The sequence below is a fragment of the Capra hircus genome, chromosome 24, assembly GCF_001704415.2.
Source record: "Capra hircus breed San Clemente chromosome 24, ASM170441v1, whole genome shotgun sequence".
NCBI lineage: Eukaryota > Metazoa > Chordata > Mammalia > Artiodactyla > Bovidae > Capra > Capra hircus.
The window spans coordinates 14,172,498-14,190,851 of record NC_030831.1 but is presented as its reverse complement, the minus strand read 5'-3'; the positions used below and the strand labels follow the sequence as shown (position 1 = coordinate 14,190,851).

Sequence of the window (18,354 nt, the reverse complement as noted above, 5' to 3'; positions counted from 1 at the left end):
GAAAAAGTGATCAGTATCTTGTTATAACCTGTGTTGGACAATAATTGAAAAAAGTGTACACAAACACGTTTGTTTGAATCACTTTGCTGTACATGTGAAACATAATATTGTAAATCAGCTATACTTGAAAAAAACAGACTGTGGCAAAAAGAAAAAGTACTATGTTAAATACTGTTTAAGTATCCTTTTACAATTCTTTAGTTAAGAGATGAGACTTTAATTTTTACATGTAGTTTTCCTTTCTGATCTTACATGGATGACACTATAATGTCTGGAGAAAGTTTTGGTGCCAAACATTTTACAACTTGTTGCCTCAACCTACATGTGGAAGAAACTCTAATTATAAAGAATAAGCACTTGGAGTGTCTAAGCTTTGTGCTTCAATATAATTTTTTTCAAGTTTATTCTATCTTTTTATATGTCTCTTTTATGGAAAAATTGTATCAGAGCTTCTTAATAAGCATTTTGACCAAATTGCTATCGTCCTCCATAAGTACTATTCCCCTACATAATTAAGTAAATAAAACTTAGCTTTCAGTTCAGCTACTCATTGTGAGATTTTGTTGACATTCTTACATGTAATATAGGAAACCTCTTATACTTTTCATATGTATACTTTCTCTTTAAGAATTTATCTTAGTGATGCTATTTTATTGAAGCTACTCTGACTTTTATAAACTGTGCATAATAGAAATTGTATCAGAATGACCTCATTTATAAGCTGTAAGCTTATATCTCACATGCAGGAAAACCTTAAATTGTCTTTAAGAATAGCATTCATTATGAAAATGAATATTATGAATCATGTAATAACAAAATTCTGAATTTGAGGAGAAATGGCTGAGCCAAGAAATATAAAGCTATGTAGTTGCACAGTGCATCCACTTTGTTTCTTTTATATTAAACAAATATTATAGGCTTCTATTCATATGTTTGTAATTTTTTCCCAATTTTTATTTATTTTTTTAAAATTATGACTTTAATTGAATGTTTATAGTAGAAATTTTGCTTTTCACGATTTAATAATTGCAATGAAAATTTTAGTAGTCAATTTAAGGTAACCAACCTTACAAATAAATATCAACAAGTATCATAAATACCAATAAATATAAAAGAACATGTAAAATTTCAAAATTTTGTCAGAACTTGTATTATAGTTGACATCTTTGCTTCATAGAAGAGTAGGATCATATACTCTTAAAACATCCTACAGCAAAGATGAACATACAACCACTTTATGTTTTTGTTATATATATTAGTATTGTTGCTGTTGTGTTGCTGTTGTTCAGTCACTAAGTTGTATCTGACTCTTTGCCACCACATAGATAGCAGCATTCCAGGCTCTTCTGTTCTCCACTATCTCCTGGTTCAGTTCAGTTACTCAGTCATGTCCAACTCCTTGTGATCCCATGGACTAAAGCATGCCAGGCTTCCCTGTCCATCACCAACTCCTGGAGCTTGCTCAAACTCATGTCCATCGAGTTGGTGATGCCATCCAACCATCTCATTCTCTGTCATCCCCTTCTCCTGCCTTCAATCTTTCCTAGCATCAGAGTCTTTTCCATTGAGTCAGTTCTTTGCATCACGTGGCCAAAATATTGGAGTTTCAGCTTTAGCATCAGTCCTTCCAATGAATATTCAGGACTAATTTCCTTTAGGATGGACTGGTTGGATCTCCTTGCAGTCCAAGGGACTCTCAAGAGTCTTCTCCCACACCACAATTAAAAAGTATCAATTCTTTGCCCCTCAGCTTTCTTTATAGTCCAACTCACATCCATACATGACTACTGGAAAGACTATAGTTTTGACTAGATGGACTTTTGTTGGCAAAGTAATGTTTCTTTTGTTTAATATGCTGTCTAGGTTGGTCATAACTTTTCTTCCAAGTAGCAAGCGTCTTTTAATTTCATGGCTGCGTTCACTATCTGCAGAGATTTTGGAGCCCAAGAAAATAAAGTCTCTCACTGTTTCCATTATTTCCCCATCTATTTGTTATGAAGTGATGGGACTGGATGCCATGATCTTAGTTTTCTGAATGTTGAGTTTTAAGCCAACTTTTTCACTCTTTTTGACTTTCATCAAGAAACTCTTTAGTTCTTCTTCACTTTCAGCCATAAGGGTAGTGTTATCTGCATATCTGAGGTTATTGATATTTCTCCCAGCAATCTTTATTCCAGCTTGTGCTTCATCCAGCCCAGCATTTTCCATGATGTACTTTGCATATAAGTTAAATAAGCAGGATGACATTATGTAGCCTTGATGTACTCCTTTCCCAATTTGAAGTTTGCTCAAATTCATGTCCATTGAGTCGGTGATGCTATCTAACCATCTCACCTTCTCCCGCCCCCTTCTCCTTTTGCCTTTAATCTTTCCCAGCATCAGGGTCTTTTCCAGTGAGTCAACTCTTCACCTCAGTTGGCCAGAGTATTGGAGCTTCAGCTTCAGCATCAGTCCTTCCAAAGAATATTTAGGGTTAATTTCCTTCAGAATGACAGGTTCATGATCTCTTTGCAGTCCAGGGAACTTTCAGTAGTCTTCCCCAGCACCACAGTTTGAAAGCATTAATTCTTTGGTGCTCAGCCTTCTTTATGGTCCAACTCTCACATCTGTACATGACACTGGAAAAAACATTGCTTTGCCTATATGCAGCTTTGTCTTTGACAAACTGATATCTCTGCTTTTTAATACACTATCTAGGTTTGTCATAGTTTTCTTCCTTTTAATTTCATGCTGCAGTCTCTGTCTGCAGTGATTTTGGAGCCCAGGAAAATAAAATCTGTCACTGCTTCCACTTTTTCGTTTTTTATTTGCTATAAAGTGATGGAACTGTAAATCATGGTCTAGTTTTTTGAATGTTGAGTTTTAAGCCAGGTTTTTCATTCTCCTCTTTAACCCTTATCAAGAGGCTCTTTAGTTCCTCTTCCCTTTTCTGCCCTTAGTGATATCATCTGAATTTCTGAAGTTATTGATATTTCTCCCAGCACTCTTGATTCCAGCTTGTGATTCATCCAGCTCCACATTTCACATAATGTACTCTGCATATAAGTTATGTAAGCAAGGTGACAATATACTTGTTGTACTTCTTTCCCAGCTTTGAAGCAGTCTGTTGTTCCATATCCAGTTCTAACTGTTGCTTCTTGACCCGCATACAGGGTTCTCAGGAAATAGGTAAGGTGGTCTGATACTCCCATCTCTTTAAGAATTTTCCATAATTCATTGTGATCCACACAGTGAAAGGCTTTAGCGTAATCAGTGAAGCAGAAATATATGTTTTTCTGGAATTCCCTTGCTTTCTCATGATCCAACAAATGTTGACATTTTGCTCTCTAGATCATCTGCCTTTCCTAAATCCAGCTTGTTCATCTGGAAGTTCTTGGTTCATGTACTGCTGAAGCCAAGCCTGAAGCATTTTGAGCATAACCTTGTTAGCATGTGAAATGAGTGCAGTTGTATGTTAGTTTGAACATTCTTTGGCATTGCCCTTCTCTGGGATTGGAATGAAAATTGACCTTTTCCAGTCCTGTGGCCCCAGCTGAGTTTTGTATGACATATTGTATGACAAATTTGCTGACATATTATATGGAGCACTTTCACAGCAGCATCTTTTAGGATTTTAAATAGCTCAGCTAGGTACCCATCACTTCCACTAGCTTTGTTTGTAATAATACTTTCTGAGGCCTACTTGACTCCAGGATGTCTGGGTCTAGGTGAATGACCACACCATCATGGTTATCTGGGTCATTAAGACCCTTTCCATATAGTTCTTCTGTGTATTCTTGTGACCTTTTCTTAATCCCTTCTGCTTCTGTTAGTTCGTTACTGTATCTGACCTTTATCATGCCCATCCTTGTATGAAATGTTCCCTTGATATCTCCCAATTTTCTTGAAGAGGTGGCTAGTCTTTGCCATTCTACTGTTTTTCTCTGTTTCTTCACATTGTTCATGTAAGAAGGCCTTTTTATTTCTCCTTGCTATTCTCTGGAACTCTGCATTCATTTGAATGTATCCCTTTCTCCCTTTCCTTTTGCTTTTCTTCTTTCCTCAGCTATTTGTAAAGCCTTCTCACACAACCGCTTTACCTTCTTGCATTTCTTTTTCTTGGGGATGATTTTGGTTACCTCCTCCTGTACAGTGTTATAAACCTCCGTCTGTAGTTTTACTTCACTTTATAAGATCTAATTCCTTGCATCTATATGTCACTTCCATTATATAATCATAAGGGATTTGATTTCAATTGTACGAGAATGGCCTAATGGTTTTCCCTACTTTCTTCAATTTAAGCCTGAATTTTGTAGTAAGGAGCTCATGATCTGAGTCACAGTCAGCTCCAGGTCTTGTTTTTATTGACTGTTTTGAGCTTCTCCATTATTGGCTGCAAAGAGCGCAATGAATCTAATTTCAGTATTGATCAGCTGGTGATGTCCATGTGTAGAGTCTTCTCTTGAGCTATTGGAAATAGTGTTTGCTATGACCAGTCTGTTCTCTTGACGAAACCCTGTTAGCTTTTGCCCTGTTTCATTTTATACTCCTTTGTAGTGGTTCATATTCTATGATTCTAAAAGCACTGATATAGCAAATAATGGGGGATTTTTTTCTCTCCACCTTAATAGAAGAAAACACATGCCGTCATCGTTTGGCAATTGTGGGATTGTTGTTCATGCCGTTCCTTTTTTTCTGTAAAACATATGCCTGGAGTAAAGCATCGTTTAGGACCTGCCTAATACAAATGATCTGGCTATGGTCTTAGATTTTGTTTTTGTTATTGTTTGATTAGTGCCTGTTTCTTGACTTTAATTTTTCAGACTGGCTTCCTGAGTAATTTCTTTCTGTTATACCAGAAAATGTATAGTTTGATATTTGTTGTGATCTTAATTTCTAAACTTATTAAAGAGGATACACTTTGATACTAGGTATGCTCTGAACTTAAATATATTTTGGTATTGTTTTCTCTTCAAATTATACCACAGTAGCTTTTTCTCTCTCCTTATCTCTTCCTCTCAGTTTTCTGGTTCCACATTAAAAAGTTTGCCCTGTTAGATTGTCATTCTCATCTACAAAATATTTTGAAACTGTCTATGGTACAATATACTTTTAAAACCTGGGGAAAGAATGTTTGCGCTCATTTTTCCAGTTTCATGTAAAAGGAACAGATACTTCTATTTCTCACACTATCATTTTAAGAAAAGAAATGAATATTTTAATAGATGATGTTTAAGTGGTTAGAACTGAATGATTTCTTTCATAGTACTTTGATTTTTCAGCCAGTGAATTTACTCTGATTGTTTTTAATTGTTAAGAAGGTGACTTTGTTAGCAGAAGGAATCTGTAGACTCTTCCTCCTGTGGGCCTTGGTTCTTGGAAGGGATGCAAAGAGTTTAAGGTCTCACCCCATTGCAAGAAGATTTATTAACAATAAGGAAAGAAAGAACAGATTACAAAGAGTTGGACCTGACTGAGTGCACACAAAGAACAGAGAAACACTTCATGAGAGAGATGGGCTGTCAAGGGAGGCAAATTTCCCTGGAGGGTTGGGGTATAAGAGTTTTTAAGGCAGGATCATTTGCATAATCCAGGGAGTTTGTTGAGTAACAGCTGCAAGTTATAGTACTATGAAAGGATGCTCTACTGTGCATGTCCTTCACATAATTCAGTCTGTTATAATGAGATGTATGTTTTCAAGGAATATTTGTGAGCAGTTAAAGTCCAGTGGCCACCAAAGGTTGCCTTAGTACTGGATAGTTAGGGGTGTGTCAATGTGCTAGAGTAGGGAAAGTCCTGCCGGTAGGGCTGGTGGGGGGATTTTAAAGCCACCTGACTATTTTTGGAGTACTGGTGGGCGTATTAGGGACAGGGCTGGTAAATTGCTTGGTGAGGTTATGGGGCTCTTGGATGGTTAGTTGAAGGGACCGCCTCTCATTGGCTCTTCCCTGGTGGCTAAAAGGTTAAAGTGTCTGCCTCTAATGCGGGAGACCCTGGTTCGATCCCTGGGTCGGGAGGATCCCCTGGAGAAGGAAACGGCAACCCACTCCAGTATTCTTGCCTGGAGAATCCCATGGACGGAGGAGCCTGGTGGGCTACAATCCACGGGGTCGCAGAGTCAGACATGACTGAGTGACTTAACTAACTAACTAACTAACATTCCTGTCGATCAGCTTAAATGTAAAAAGGTGTGTATTAATCTGAATAATAGCAAAGTGTAGTTTCCATGCATCCTGTAAGCCAAAATAAGTAGCAAAGTGACAGTTTTCAAACTACAGTTTAAGAGAGTTTATTCAGTTAAAGAACTGCTTTAGTCTTGGCTGCTTCCAGTTAATAGAATAAGGGGGCTAGGAAATGAAGATGAACTTTTTAAATGGCCTGTGAAAAGACAGTGTTATATAATTACTAAGCAAAGAACCTCAAAATCAAGCGGTACCAAATATTCTAATTCTTATTGATAGATCTGAGAGTAAATTATAACTGTAATTTGAATAATTGAAGTTTAAAAGCCTGATTTCTAGGTTTTACATTTTTTAAGAGTTTAAATCCTCCAGGAATAGTTTTAGTGGAGTCAATTTTTAATGATTTTACATCATTTTTTGAACATGCCTAATGTTCATTTGAGGAAAAATTGAGTGTAAGAAAAGGAAACAAAACTCAATAGTCTTAAGTTTAGTTCTTACTTTTTATAACTGAATTTCTTAGACTTAGTAGGGAACAGGAAGAAAGTGAATGTATTGAAATATACTCTTTCCCTCATCTTCCGTTTTGTCTTCTCTTTCCCATCTCTAAATTTCCCCAATTAATTTGTATTAATGTGTAGTAACTTTCTGTTAGAATTGATTTGTGAAAATAATAAAAGGCCAGACCTCTTGGGCATGTTATTACACTTTGGTTGTCTGTGAGCCAACCTTTGAATAATTGTGGCTGTTACTTGAGCTCCATTTTTCAGCTCCATTTTTCAACTTGTCATATTTTAAGAGTTTTATGACTAGGATGCATATCCACCTGGGGTTTTGGATGTGACTACTAAGTTTTAGTGTTTGATTTATATTTGAGTTCGTGTCTTTAGATAAAAGCGTCCATCTCCACTGTCTTCATTTTAGCAGCTCTGCTTGTTGCCTTTGGAATGTGCTTTAGTTTCTGTCAATTTGATTAAGAGGAGGCAAAAGAAAGTAAGGACTATTTGAAAAATGCTTTGTGGTCTGTGCGACACAGATAGGGTAGGGAATCTTAGGGAGAGGGTATAAATGAGAGCTGCTACAGAGAAGTTGTGCTAGGATGTGGTTATGTTTCAGGCTGACCCTTAGAGTGCCTTGAAGGGGTAATTGTGGGTCCAGAATCCAGACTCAGGTTTGTAATCACAGAAACTACATTTATTTTAGTTCATCCAGAAAAAGTTAGTATTTTGAACATAGGTTCATGCCAATCAATACAAAGGGTTATTTTTAACCTTATGATGTAGACCTGTACTATCATAATAGCCTCAATTCACATATGGCAACTTAATTAAAATTAAATAAAATTTAAAATCAGTTGCTTTGTTACCATAATCACATTTCAAGTGCTCAATAGCCACATGTGGCTAGTGGTTACCTAGTAGACAGTGCAAGTAGGGAAATATTTCCATTATTGCTGAAAGTTCTGTTGAGCAAGTTCTGTTGAGCAGCACTGATCTAGAATGCCAATTTAATAATTTTTAAATGGTGAGTAACCATATTATCTTTATGGTAACCATATTGCTTGTGCCTGTTACCCAGGACACCATTTTTCAAGGTAAGTTGCAAATTAAATTAGCCTTCAGGAGATTATTAATTTCTTAATCATGAAGGACCCTGAAGGAGCTAGAAAGTTTGTGAGATATTTCTCTCAGTTTGAGGAAATCTTTAAAGTTCTTTTCCTCTTTCTCTCTTGACATCATTTATCTAGTTTCTTGAATATACTGCATGTTTTGAATAAACATTGACTAGTTATCATGATCACAAAATAATCCTTTACAATTGAGATTAAGGTAATGAAGAAATTTTCTGGTTACAAAATTTTATGAAATGAAATTGAGGCTATTTAAATTATTTCACAGTACTAATTGACCTGCTGAAATATTTACCCTTAAAAGTAAATATTTTACATAGAATGAACTGCATTGAATGGGTACGTGTCTTGAGGTGTGAATTTAGAGGAGTTCACTGAGATTTTAAGTATATGGACAAGTCCTCTTTATCGCCACCATCATCACTTCTTGTTGAAGATACAGTCCTAAATGTTGGAGATTTAAGAACTAGATTACCAGGTTGAAGCTGTTATTATTATTATTAGTGACATTACAAGTAATACTAAAACAGTAATAATCACCTTGCATGTATAAACAGCATTAATAGCTCTAAAACCCTTTAGCATGAATCAGGAACTGAATGGAGACTATTTTTCATTCAAATTCCAACTGTGTCTTGTTCATTTGTGATATTGGATAGCTACCTAACCTTTACGAAGTCATGAATTCCTCATCTATAAATAGGAGTAACTATTATATCTACTTTTTTGAGTTTCTATGAAGACTAGATATAAATGAGATTAAATAAATATTTAAAGGACTTAACATATTATGGGACAGTTGTTCAGTCGCTAAGTCATGTCACTTTGTGACCTTTGTGACATGTCACCACATGACACTTTGTGACCCTGTGGACTACAGCACGCCAGGCTTCCCTGTTGTTCACTATTTCCCAGAGTGTGCTCAAACCCATTTCCATTGAGTTGGTGATGCCATCCAACCATCTTACCTCTATTGCTCCCTTTTCCTCCTGCCCTTAATCTTTCCCAGCATCAGGGTCTTTTCCAGTGAGTTGGCTCTTTGCCTCAGGTGGCAAAACTATTGAAACTTCAGCTTCAGCATCAGTCCTTCGGATGAATATTCAGGGTTGATTTTCTTTAGGATTGACTGGTTTGAGCTCCTTGCAGTCCAAGGGACTCACAAAAGTCTTCTCCAGCACTACAGTTCAAAAGCATCAATTCTTGGTCACTCAGCCTTCTTTATGGTCCAACTCTCACATCTGTACATGACTACTGGAAAAACCATATGTGTATCAGTCACTTACTCACATCTGACTCTTTCTGACCAGAGAGACCATAGCCCTCCAGACTTCTCTGCACATGGAATTCTCCAGGCAAGAATACTGGAGTGGATGGCCATTCCCTTCTCCAGAAAATCTTCCTGACCCAAGGTTCGAACCTGTATCTCCCGGCATTGCAGGCAGATTCTCTACCATCTGAGCCACCAGGGAATCCCAGAAAAACCACAGCTTTGACTATACAGCCTTTTGTCGGCAAAGTGGTATCTCTGCTTTTTAATATGCTATCTAGGTTTTTCATAGCTTTTTTCCCAAGGAGCAAGCGTCTTAATTTTATGGCTACAGTCACCTTCTGCAGAGATTTTGGAGCACAACAAAATAAAGTCTATCACTATTTTTACTTTTCCTCGGTTTGCCATCAAGTGATGATGCTGGGTGCCATGATCTTAGTTTTTTGAATGTTGAGTTTTAAGCCAGCTTTTCCACTCTCCTCTTTCACCTTTATCAAGAGGCTCTTTAGTTGTTCTTCCCCTTCTGCCATTAGGGTGGTGTCATGCTTATCTGAGGTTGTTGATACTTCTTTTGGCAATCTTAATACCAGCTTGTGATTCATCCAGCTTGGCTTCCCTGGTGGCTCAGATGGTAAAGAATCTGCCTGCAATGCAGGAGACCTGGGTTTCATCCCTGGATTGGGAAGGTCCCCTGAAGGAGGGCATACTTGCCAGGAGAATCCTCATGGTCAGGGGAGCCTGGCAGGCTACAGTCCAAGGGGTTGCAAAGAGTGGGACACAACTGAGCACACAGCACATTCTGCATATAAGTTAAATAAGCATAGTGACACTCACTATATAGCCTGTTGTACTCCATTGCCAGTTTAGAACCAGTCCATTGTGCCATGTCTTGTTTTAACTGTTGCTTTTTTACCCACATATAGGTTTCTCAGGAGACAAGTAACATGGTCCGGTACTCCCATCTCTTAAGAATTTCCCACGGTTTGTTGTGATCCACACAAAGGCTATAGTGTAGTCAATGAAGCAGAAGTAGATGTCTTTCTGGAATTTCCTTGGTTTTTCTACAGTCCAGTGAATGTTGGCAGTTTGATCTCTAGTTCCTTTGCCTTTTCGAATTCCAGCTTGTACTTCTGGAAGGTCTTGGTTCACATGCTCCTGAAGCCTAGTTTGAAATAGTGTGAGCATAACCTTGCTGACATGTGAAATGAACGTAATCGTGTGTTAGTTTGAACCTTCTTTGGCATTGCCCTTCTTGGGGATTGGAATGGACACTGACCTTTTCCAGTTCTGTGGCCACTGTTAAGTTTCCCAAATTTGCTGACATGTTGAATATAGCACTTTAACAGCATCTTAGGATTTTAAATAGCTCTGCTCAGATGCCATCACCTCCACCAGCTTGTTCATAGTAGTGATTCCTAGGCAGTACTGAGCACTCATAAATGTTAGCCGTTGTTATTTGATCTTATTTGCTTTGCCTTCATTTGAATCTAACAAATGTAATGATTGGCTTTGTAATATACACTATTTTTATTCTCATGAAATGTGCATTGTTTTTAAACTGCTGAAAGGATGGAAGCTTAGAAAAGTTACGTGATGTATTTTAATGATTCAAGTTAACAGAAAATTGTTTTACCAGGACCTGAAATCAGATCTTTAAATCCTTTTTATAAATACTTCTCTAAAGATAAGTATCAGTATCACGTTTTAGATTTAGGGTTGTGAAGAATAGTTTGCATAGAGAATGTTAAAAAGTAGAGACATTGCTTTGCCAAGAAAGGTCCATCTAGTCAAGGCTATGGTTTTTCCTGTGGTCATGTATGGATGTGAGAGTTGAACTATAAAGAAAGCTGAGCACTGAAGAATTGTTGCTTTTGAACTGTGGTGTTGGAGAAGACTCTTAAGAGTCCCTTGGACTGCTAGGAGGTCCAACCGGTCCATCCTAAAGGAAATCAGTCCTGAATATTCATTGGAAGGACTGATGCTAAAGCTGAGATTCCAGTACTTTGGCCACCTGATGTGAAGAACTGACTCATTTGAAAAGACCTTGATGCTGGTTAAAACTGAAGGTAGGAGGAGAAGGGGACGACAGAGGATGAGATAGTTGGATGGCATCGCCAACTCCATGGACATGAGTTTGAGCAACCTCTGGGAATTGGTGAAGGACAGGGAAGCCTGGTGTGTTGCAGTCCATGGGATTGCAAGGAGTTGGACATGACTGAGCAACTGAACTGAACTGAGAGAATGTCATTATTATCAAGAATGTTAAACTTGAAAGGTAGAAGAGGCAGAAAGAGTATGAAATTAAAAAATGTAATTGGTTGGCTTTAATGTTTGTTTGTTTTTTTCTGTAAGATGGCTCTTACTTGTCTTTAACTTCATTCAAAACAATTTTGTTAGATTATATTGTGACAGCAGTCATATCAGCATGCATTTTTTAAAAAAGCAAACTTTTGTTTTCTTTTGGCAACATGTCCCTTTGTTTGTTTTTTAATTTTTTAAATTATGAAAAAGTAAACCACTAGATCCCACCCAATATGTATAGGATTTGATTTTATTGTGATCCTACCATTTCATTGTGGCTTCTCCTTTTTCTTGGAATATAGGGTATCTTTTTTTGTGTGGTTTCCAGGGTCCTTCTGTTGATGGATGTTCAACAGCTAGTTGGGATTTGAGGCCTCTCACAGGAGGAGATGAGCATACTTCCTTTAACTACGCCATCTTGATTTGATCTCTTTTTTAAAAAAAGCTTCTTTTCAAAATTGATGAGTTTTTGTGTAGCCATTTTAATGGTGAAGATGAAGGGGAAAAAAGCAACATATTCAGCTTATTATGCTTTAGTTTTTCAAGAAAAGTAAAAATGCAATTGAAACACATGCAAAAAACGATTGTGTAGTGTATGGAGAAGGTGCTGTGACTGATCAAACATGTCAGAAGTGGTTTGCAGTGTTTCATGCTGCAGATTTCTCACTAAAGGATTCTCCAAAGTCAGTTAGACCAGTTAAAGTTGGTAGTGATAAAACTGAGACATTATTTGAGTACAGTCAATGCTACAGAAGATAGCCTGTACTCAGGAGATAGCCAACACACAGAAAATATCCATATCAAGCATTGAAAATCATCTGCATCAGCATGGCCATGTTAATCACATTGATGTTTGACTTTCACATTAAAAAAAAAACCCTTCTTGATTATATTTTACATGCTGTTCTCTACTGAAGTGTAATGACAGTGTTTCGTTTTTAAAACAAATTGTGATGGGCAATGACAAATTGATACTGTACAATAGTGTAGAACAGAAGAGATCATGGGGCAAGTGAAGTGAACCACCACCAACCACACCGAAGACCTGCCTTTGTCCAAAGAAAGTAATGTTGTGTCTATGGTGGAATTGGAAGGGAGTGCTCTATTATGAGTTCTTCCTGGAAAACCAAACGATTAGTTTTGCTCCCAGTTAGACCAACTGGAGGCAGCCCTTTACAAAAAGTATCAGAATTAGTCAACAGAAAATGCATAATCTCCCATCAGGATATTGCAAGATTCTATGTTTCTTTGATGACAGACAAAGACTATTAAAGCTTGGCTGGGAAGTTCTGAGTCATCTATGATATTCATCTTTGGATTTCCATTTATTTTGGTATTTACACAATTCTGTTAGTGGAAAAAATTTCAGTTCCCTGGAAGACTATAGAAAAGGCACTTGGAACAGTTCTTTGCTTATGAAGATAAGGTGTTTGGGGAAGATGGACTTATGAAGTTGCCTTTAAAATGGCAGAAGGTAGTAGAACAAAATGGTGAATACATTGTTCGGTAAAGTTCTTGGTGAAAATGAAAAATTAGGTCTTTTATTTTTACTCAAATACTGAAGGAAGTTTTTGGCCAACCTGATATATTCCTATAGTATGTCCTTAGGTATAGCATAGAACATGGTGCCCAATAGGCACCAACTTTAATGGTGAGTCAAGAAACAGTGCCTTTCCTGTGGTGAGTGAGCACCCACTAAATATCTGCGCTATAAATGAACTGTCCTTAACCAAAGACTTCCCTGGTGGCTCAGACTGTAAAAGCATCTGCCTACAAGTGGGAGACCTGGGTTTGATCCCTGGGACGGGAAGATCCTCTGGAAAAGGAAATGGCAACCCACTCCAGTATTCTTGCCTGGAAAATCCCATGGACGGAGGAGCCTGGCAGGCTACAGTCCTTGGGGTTGCAAAGAGCCAGACATGACTGAGAACTGGTTTTACAGACAGTAGTTATGGCATCAATTGTTGTTAATGTCCAAGCACATACTGCTCACCACATAATAGGCCAGTTAATGGAGACACTAGGTGTTAGGCCAAGGAAAAGTGATTTTATGTTGAAAACCAACAGATTGAGAAAATGGTGAACTAGTGTTTCAAAGAACCATTTTACCTGAGTTAGATTTCAGGCTTTTTTTATACTAAAAGGGGAGGTGGGATGCGGCTAGTTGTTGCAAACTTCTTCTGATTCACTTATATATATTTGTATGTAAATACACACAAACTTTCCAGATTCTTTTCCATTATACATTATTACAAGATATTGTATAGTTCTCTGTGCTAAACAGTAGATTCTTGTTATTTGTATATACATGCTCAGTGGCTTCAGTTGTGTCTGACTTTTTGTGACCCTATAGACTGTAGCCTGCCAGCTTCCTCTGTCCATGGGATTCTCCGGCAAGAATATGGGAATGGGTCGCTATGCTCGCTTCCAAGAGATCTTCCCAACCCAGGGATTGAACCCACGTCTCTTACGTCTTCTGAATTGCAGGCGGGTTCTTTACAACTAGTGCCATCTCAGAGGCCCTCTTGCTATGTATCTTTTTTGTATATAGTAATGTGTATCTGTTAACCTTAGTCTCCTAATTTATCCCCTCCCTACTTTCTCCTTTGGCAGCTGTAACTTTATTTTCTATGTCTGTGAGTCTCTCTCTGTTTTAAGTTCATTTGTATCCTTTTATTTTTTGAGTCCACATGTGATATCATGAAATTTGTCTTTTTTTTGGGGGGGGGCTTCTCTCTGGCTTACTTCCTTTAGTATGATTAATCTCTAGGTCTATCCCTGTTGCTGCAAATGACAATAATTCTTTCCTTTTCATGACTATTATTTCATATATGTATGTTAAAATACACATATGCATGCCGTATCTTCTTTTGAAATAGGTAGTGGCAACCCACTCCAGTATTCTCGCCTGGAAAATTCCATAGACAGAGGAGCCTGGCGGGCTTCAGTTCACAGGGTTGCAAAGCTGGACACGACTGACTGAGCATGCACGCACACATTCTTTATTGATTCACCTGTAGATGGACACTACCATGTTTTGGCTGTTGTAAATAGTGCTGCTATGGACTTTGGGGTGCATATATCTCTTTGAACTAGTTTTCATCTTTTCTGGATACATGACCAGAAGTGGGATTGCTGAATTATATGGTAACTCTTATTTTTAGTTTTCTAAAGCACTTACATAGTGTTTTCCATAGTGGTCACACCAATTTACCTGTCCACCAGCAACTTAGGAGGGTTCCCTTTTCTCCGCACCCTCTCCAGATTTATTATTTGTAAACGTTTTAATGATGACCATTAGATTGGTGTGAGGTAATTTATTATTGTAGTTTTAATTTGCATTTCTCTAATAATTAGCAGTGGTGAGTATCTTTTCATGTGCCTGTTGGCTCTCTTTATGTCTTCTTCAGAGAAATGTCTGTTTAGGTCTTCCTGTTTTTTGGCTGGATTGTTTGGGGTTTTTTTGAGCTATATGATCTGTTTGTACATTTTGGAAATTAAGCACATCATTTGTAAATATTTTCTGCAATAGTTGGTATTTTCATTTTGCTTATGATTTTCTTTGCTTTATAAAAGCTTTCAAATTTAATCAGTTCCGTTTGTTTACTTTTGCTTTTATTTCTTTTGCTTTGGGAGACTGATCTAAGAAAGGATTGCTATGACTTCGTGTCAGAGAAAGTTTTGCCTACAGTCTCTTCCAGGAGTTTTATAGTGTCATGTTTTATAATTAAATCTTCAAGCCATTTTGAGTTTTATATTTGTGTTTGATGTGAGGGAATATGCTAACTTCAGTGATTTACATATGGCTGAAAGGACACTTTTTTTTAATGTGAAGAGATCTAATCAAGGACAAACATTGCAAAGAATACCAACTTTTCCCCCCAAAGCCCTAAGATAGCTCAGTTGGTAAAGAATCTGCCTGCAGTGCAAGAGACCTGGGTTTGATTCCTGGGTCGGGAAGATCCCCTGGAGAAGGAAATGGCAATCGACTCCAGTATTCTTGCCTGGAGAATCCCACGGACAGCGGAGCCTGGCAGGCTACAGTCCATAGGGTCACAAGAGTCAGACATGACTTAGTGACTAAACCAAACCTAAGAACTTTGTGTTACATTCTGAAAATGATTAATTACATAATCATAATGAGGTAGACAGATCCTTAATAGGTCCTACTGAATAATTTATTTTCTTAAACTAATTTTATCTAGAATATCAGTTTATTCACAGAGCTACTTCCAGGTAGAAATATATTCAGAAACCAAGAAAAAATATGCTTAATCAACTTGCTGTACTATAGAGAATAGTCTCTTTTCTTTTCAGAACAGCTGAAAAATATCACGATGATGATGACACTATTATGATTCCTATAATTCACAGAGAGAATGGAGTCTGACTGACCACATTATTATCAAGGAAAAATGTTCACAAACACAGAAATACTGGCTAGTCATTGATCCACTGTGAGAGCTATAAATCAGGGGTTTTGACTGCCAGTCTTTCTACCCGGTTTTATTTTACCTTAGTCAGTCAGTTCAGTTGCTTATTCGTATTCGACTTTTTGCGACCCCATGGAGTGCAGCACACCAGACTTCCCTGTCCGTCACCAACTCTCGGAGCTTACTCAAACTCATTACTATGTAAATCTTCCATAAGTTTTGTTCTGTTAATTTTAAAAGCATAAAATTAAAGGTAATTATCAAACCATGTCTCTAAATATTTGATGATTAAAAAATCATCAAACCATGTCTCTAAAAATTCCATGTTTCTCATTTCTTTAAAATCTTAACTGCAAATATCATTATGTGGATATTGGTTTAAAAACCCATGTAAATCATCACTTTGATAATCTGTTCTTCAATTTATAAACAAAAATGATGTCTAGCTTATAAATCACATTTCAAAAATCAAAACATTTGCCAAATTTCAGTCAGTCAGTCAGTTTATTCACTCAGTCATGTCTGACTCTTTGTGACCCTATGGACTGCAGCATGCCAGGCTTCCCTGTCCATCACCAATTTCCGGAGCCTGCTCAAACTCATGTCCATTGAGTCGGTGATGCTATCCAACCATCTCATCCTCTGTTGTCCCCTTCTTCTCCCACCTTCGATCTTTCTCAGCATCAGAGTCTTTTCCAGTGAGTCAGTTCTTCACATGTAGTGGCCAAAGTATTGGAGTTTCAGCTTCAGCATCAGTCCTTCCAATGAATATTCAGAATTGATTTCCTTTAGGATGAACTGGTTGGATCTCCTTGCTGTCCAAGGTACTCTTTAAGAGTCTTCTCCAACACCACAGTTCAAAAGCAACAGTTCTTCAGTGCTCAGCTTTCTTCTTAGTGCAACTCTCACATCCATACATGACTACTGGAAAAACCATAGCCTTGACTAGATGGACCTTTGTTGGCAAAGTAATGTCTCTGCTTTTTAATGTGCTGTCTAGGTTGGTCATAACTTTTCTTCCAGGAAGCAAGCATCTTTTATGGCTGCAGTTAGCATCTGCAGTGATTTTGGAGCCCCCAAAATAGTCTATCACTGTTTCCATTGTTTTCCTCTCTATTTGCCACGAAGTGATGGGACCAGATGCCGTGATCTTAGTTTTCTGAATGTTGAGTTTTAAGCCTACTTTTTCACTCTGCTCTTTCACTTTCATCAAGAGGCTGTTTAGTTCTTCTTTGCTTTCTGCCATGTTTCCTAATATATTTCCTCCATTCTCTAGATTCCTCTAACATCAACAGAAGATAAGCAAATAATGTTTGATTTCTGGTTTCAGTCATGTGGAAGACTAAGATAAACTGAGAATCCTCCCACAACAAATAGCTAATAATATGAAGTAGCAGTAAAATAAGTATGACAATTTGGGAAGCCCTACAAAAGATCAGTTTGCAATCTAAAATTACAAACCAAAGAAAGCTAAAGTCAGTAATTATAACAAACAACTGGAATATATCCACCAAAAATTCAGATAGTAAAATACTGAAAAGATAGTTTTAAAATATAACAATAATATAAAACTATAAAACATAAATCAAGGGATCAAAACATAAAAATCAAGATACTGTTTGCTACTATAGCTGTATAGTAAACCCTTTATTCTCCTTTTTTCAAACTCAGGTGGTTTTATAAGCTAAATGTATAAAACCTGCTGAGATCAGTATGACCATGAACTAGAAAAGGAAAGTGAAAGAAAGGAAAATTAGACACTTCTCACGTATAGATGATAAGTTTCAGCAGAAATTAGAAAGCTGAATCAAGCAATTAAAAAATACATCATGCCCAAACACGATTTATTCCAAGAATGCTTACGTAAAAGCAGTTTGGGGCTTCCCTTGTGGCTTAGATGATAAAGAATCTGCCTGCAGTGTGAGAGCCCCATGTTCAATCCCTGGGTTGGGAAGGTCCCCTGGAGAAGGAAATGGCCATCCCCTTCAGTTTTCTAGCCTAGAGAATTCCATGGACAGAAGAGCCTGGTGGGCTACAGTCCGTGGGGTTGCAGAGAGTCGGACACAACTGAGTGACTACGCTTTTCACTTTTCAGAAGCAGTTTAACAGAGGATATCTGTTATTGCACCTTATTATTATATTATTGAGTGTTTCAATTCAGTTCAGTTGCTCAGTCATGTCCAACTCTTTGCGACCCCATGAACCACAGCATGCCAGGCCTCCCTGTCCATCACCAACTCCTGGAGTCCACCCAAACCCATGTCCACTGAGTCAGTGATGCCATCCAACCATCTCATCCTCTGTTGTCCCCTTCTCCTTCTGCCCTCAATCTTTCCCAGCATCAGGGTCTTTTCCAATAAATCAGCTCTTCGCATTGAGTGTTTCAGTTCAGTTCAGTTCAGTCACTTAGTCGTGTCCGACTATTTGTGACCCCATGAATCGCAGCACGCCAGGCCTCCTTGTCCATCACCAACTCTCGGAGTTCACTCAGACTCATGTCCATCGAGTCGGTGATGCCATCCAGTCATCTCATCCTCGGCTGTCCCCTTCTCCTCCTGCCCC

At 37.8% G+C, this 18,354-nt stretch overlaps 1 protein-coding gene across 4 annotated transcripts in view; it reads left to right on the top strand.

The window, feature by feature from the left end:
- The window catches only part of PIK3C3 (phosphatidylinositol 3-kinase catalytic subunit type 3), a 159,844-nt gene that overhangs the window by 26,908 nt on the left and 114,582 nt on the right, over positions 1 to 18,354 (top strand). The window lies entirely within an intron of this gene.